Here is a 5,000-nt window from a genome sequence, read left to right as displayed (position 1 = left end):
CCTTATTTCGGCCTGCACTTTCGGAAAAGGGTGCATTCCTTTTGGTTAATGATTTCACCAGCCCGGGTCTTAGCCTCTGCCCCGACGGCTAAGTCTTTTGGTTAATGATTTCCTGCGGCTGGGACTACCCTTTCCCCCGCCCTGCAGGCACCCGGGTCGGGAGGCCGTCGGGGGCACTTTCCGGGGCAAATCCGGACCCTTACGCAAGGGAGAGTGCGCCCCCCGCCTCGGCCGGGGGTCAGGCTGCCGCCTATTAAGCCCGACAGAAAACCCGAAAAATGGACGAAAATGGGAAAAAATCCCCATCCGAAAAAGGCTTAAAAGTCGGTTGGGCGGCAGCTAGGGTCGGTCTCTGCAGACCTGGAGGCTCGGGTGGACTCTTGGAATAAACGTCCAAGTCCCGACTTGCCACCTCCTACTACTGTGCAGATACCCCGCCAACCCCCAGCCACCCGAATGACAAGCGTCCGATCAGCGGGACGAATTTGACAACTCTGGCCGGACCTCTGGAACTCCATCCCGGGTAACCGGGGCAAATTTTTCCGCTTGATCGCCCTTCCACTGGTTAACCATTTGCCCTTTCGGACTTAGTCTCTGGACATTATTCGACGGATTTTCTGGTTAACCATTTGCCCTTTCGGACTTAGTCTCTGGGCATTATTTTCGACTTTTTGGTTAATGATTTCATACTTTTTACTTACTTTTGCCCTTTTTGGTTAATGATTACTCTGCTTACTGGTTAACCATTTGCCCTTTCGGACTTAGTCTCTGGACATTATTTTCGAGTTTTTGGTTAATGATTTCACACTTTTAACATATTTTTGCGCTTTTTGGTTAATGATTACTCTGCTTACTGGTTAACCATTTGCCCTTTCGGACTTAGTCTCTGGACATTATTTTCGACTTTTTGGTTAATGATTTCACACTTTTTACTTACTTTTGCGATTTTTGGTTAATGATTTCACACTTTTAACATATTTTTGCGCTTTTTGGTTAATGATTACTCTGCTTACTGGTTAACCATTTGCCCTTTCGGACTTAGTCTCTGGAGATTATTTTCGACTTTTTGGTTAATGATTTCACACTTTTAACTTAATTTTGTGCTTTTTGGTTAATGATTTCACACTTTTTACTTACTTTTGCGATTTTTGGTTAATGATTACTCTGCTTACTGGTTAACCATTTGCCCTTTCGGACTTAGTCTCTGGACATTATTTTCGAGTTTTTGGTTAATGATTTCACACTTTTAACATATTTTTGCGCTTTTTGGTTAATGATTACTCTGCTTACTGGTTAACCATTTGCCCTTTCGGACTTAGTCTCTGGAGATTATTTTCGAGTTTTTGGTTAATGATTTCACACTTTTTACTTACTTTTGCGCTTTTTGGTTACTGATTTCACACTTTTTACATATTTTTGCGCTTTTTGGTTAATGATTACTCTGCTTACTGGTTAATTATTTGCCCTTTCGGACTTAGTCTCTGCACATTATTTTCGAGTTTTTGGTTAATGATTTCACACTTTTAACATATTTTTGCGCTTTTTGGTTAATGATTACTCTGCTTACTGGTTAACCATTTGCCCTTTCGGACTTAGTCTCTGGAGATTATTTTCGAGTTTTTGGTTAATGATTTCACACTTTTTACTTACTTTTGCGCTTTTTGGTTACTGATTTCACACTTTTTACATATTTTTGCGCTTTTTGGTTAATGATTACTCTGCTTACTGGTTAATTATTTGCCCTTTCGGACTTAGTCTCTGCACATTATTTTCGAGTTTTTGGTTAATGATTTCACACTTTTAACATATTTTTGCGCTTTTTGGTTAATGATTACTCTGCTTACTGGTTAACCATTTGCCCTTTCGGACTTAGTCTCTGGAGATTATTTTCGACTTTTTGGTTAATGATTTCACACTTTTAACTTAATTTTGTGCTTTTTGGTTAATGATTTCACACTTTTTACTTACTTTTGCGATTTTTGGTTAATGATTACTCTGCTTACTGGTTAACCATTTGCCCTTTCGAACTTAGTCTCTGGACATTATTTTCGAGTTTTTGGTTAATGATTTCACACTTTTAACATATTTTTGCGCTTTTTGGTTAATGATTACTCTGCTTACTGGTTAATTATTTGCCCTTTCGGACTTAGTCTCTGCACATTATTTTCGAGTTTTTGGTTAATGATTTCACACTTTTAACATATTTTTGCGCTTTTTGGTTACTGATTTCATACTTTTTACTTACTTTTGCGCCTTTTGGTTAATGATTACTCTGCTTACTGGTTAACCATTTGCCCTTTCGGACTTAGTCTCTGGACATTATTTTCGAGTTTTTGGTTAATGATTTCACACTTTTAACATATTTTTGCGATTTTTGGTTAATGATTACTCTGCTTACTGGTTAACCATTTGCCCTTTCGGACTTAGTCTCTGGACATTATTTTCGAGTTTTTGGTTAATGATTTCACACTTTTTACTTACTTTTGCGATTTTTGGTTAATGATTTCACACTTTTTACTTACTTTTGCGATTTTTGGTTAATGATTACTCTGCTTACTGGTTAACCATTTGCCCTTTCGGACTTGGTCTCTGGACATTATTTTCGAGTTTTTGGTTAATGATTTCACACTTTTTACTTACTTTTGCGATTTTTGGTTAATGATTACTCTGCTTACTGGTTAACCATTTGCCCTTTCGGACTTAGTCTCTGGAGATTATTTTCGAGTTTTTGGTTAATGATTTCACACTTTTTACTTACTTTTGCGATTTTTGGTTAATGATTACTCTGCTTACTGGTTAACCATTTGCCCTTTCGGACTTAGTCTCTGCACATTATTTTCGAGTTTTTGGTTAATGATTTCACACTTTTAACATATTTTTGCGCTTTTTGGTTAATGATTACTCTGCTTACTGGTTAACCATTTGCCCTTTTGGACTTAGTCTCTGGACATTATTTTCGAGTTTTTGGTTAATGATTTCACACTTTTTACTTACTTTTGCGATTTTTGGTTAATGATTTCACACTTTTTACTTACTTTTGCGATTTTTGGTTAATGATTACTCTGCTTACTGGTTAACCATTTGCCCTTTCGGACTTAGTCTCTGGAGATTATTTTCGAGTTTTTGGTTAATGATTTCACACTTTTTACTTACTTTTGCGATTTTTGGTTAATGATTTCACACTTTTTACTTACTTTTGCGATTTTTGGTTAATGATGACTCTGCTTACTGGTTAACCATTTGCCCTTTCGGACTTGGTCTCTGGACATTATTTTCGAGTTTTTGGTTAATGATTTCACACTTTTAACATAATTTTGCGCTTTTTGGTTAATGATTACTCTGCTTGCTTGTTACTGATTTCCCCTTTCGGACTTGATCTCTGGCCGTTCTTTTCGACCTTTTTGGATAAGGTTTCCACACTCTGAAATTATTTTGGGCTCACTGATTAGGCGAGATCAAGGGGGCATGCCTGGGCACTTTGGGCTCAGTTTGGGAAGGCGGCGTCCGTGTGCTCCTCCGCCCTTCCCGCACTTGCGGCTAGGTTTGCCAAACTGCGCTGACCCGCAGCCCTGCCTTTTTGCCCACGGCACGGAACGACTCAAGTCTGGCTCCGTTCCAGGCCGTTGCCTCCGGCTGCCCGCCGTCCGGCCGGCCTGGGACGTACCCCGGCTGACGGCGCCGGAGGCCCTCTAGCAGCCACCGGTGCCGCGGGCCAATGGGTCCGGGCGTTCCGGAGCTATCGGTGGGGAAGTGCTCTCCCCTTTTCCTGACGCCGTTCGCCCGAGCAGAGGTGCAGCCTGACGGGACTGCTGTCGCCTTCCGCGGCGCACCGGCCCCTTTCACCTGCCGTCGACCGCGCGGAGCTCGGACCTCCCTCCCCGAAGTTATGGCCCCGGCGCCGGAGGGTGCCCGGGGCCGGGCATTCAGCGGGGTGAGTCTTCACCTTCCCGGTCAGCCTGCGGGGTCGGTGCGCCGGCACTCGACGCCGGAGGGTCCCCTCTTTCCGTAGAGCCCCGCCCGGTGCCGATCGGCCGGCGGATTGCGGAGCGAACCGCGCCTGACCGACGGGCCTCGGAAACCCGTTGCAGTCGACGGGGGGGAACCGGACAGCGGGACGAGGTGCCGATTCCACCCGCAGATTCGATCCCGAAATCCCGCGGGATTCGGCGGTCCGACCCGACAGATTCAAACGTCGCCCGGGCGGCCCCCAGCGGTCGGGCCGGCCTGGTTCCGCCACCGCCCGATGCCCCTCGCCCCCGGCTACCGCCGGCCGCGCAGACCGAGCGAATGCGGCCGGACGTCCGGCGGCAATCGGCCGGAAAGCGGTATGGCCATTTCCTACTGTCCCTCGGACGGGCAGAGGGGCGGCGCCGGGGCACTCGCGGACCAGGCCGCGCCCCTCCGAGCCCTACCGCCTGCCGTCGACCGCGCGGGGATCGGACCCTCCTCGCCGAAGTTATGGAGGTAAGACCGGGAGGCTGCCCAGGGTCGGGACTTCAACCGGCTGCCGCCACCCTTTCCCGCCTGTCCCACGGGCTCGGAGATCCAGGCCCTGCAAAGACCCTCCGGTCGCCACCCGACAGGTGCTTTACCGGAGAAATCGTAAACCGGCGTCAGGGCCGGACCTGTCCCGCAGAGGGCAGCCTGCGCCCTTATGCTTTCCCTTTTGCTTTGGCCCCGCAGTAGCAAATGGTTCACCGATAAGTCGGGAACCCACACGCCCGGCCCCACCCGCCCATCCTTCCGCAATGCATCGCCTAGACACACGCACCAAGGGCGCTCTCCTTCCCCCGCCTCCCACATCCCACAGGATGTGCCCTCAGACCACGGCGCCCACACAACCACCCACCCACCCAACCTTCCTAAACACGCCGGCAAACATGCATACAAACACGGCCACCTTCGCAAATTCACCCCCACGCCGACTATTAAGCCCGGCAAGACTCATTGCAGCCAACCGCGGCCAAAAGTTGAAGTGACAACTCATTAACCAATTTCCA

This window comes from Heterodontus francisci, unplaced genomic scaffold (assembly GCF_036365525.1).
Source record: "Heterodontus francisci isolate sHetFra1 unplaced genomic scaffold, sHetFra1.hap1 HAP1_SCAFFOLD_1142, whole genome shotgun sequence".
NCBI lineage: Eukaryota > Metazoa > Chordata > Chondrichthyes > Heterodontiformes > Heterodontidae > Heterodontus > Heterodontus francisci.
The sequence above is the reverse complement of the archived record's forward strand: the minus strand, read 5'-3'. Positions refer to the sequence as shown.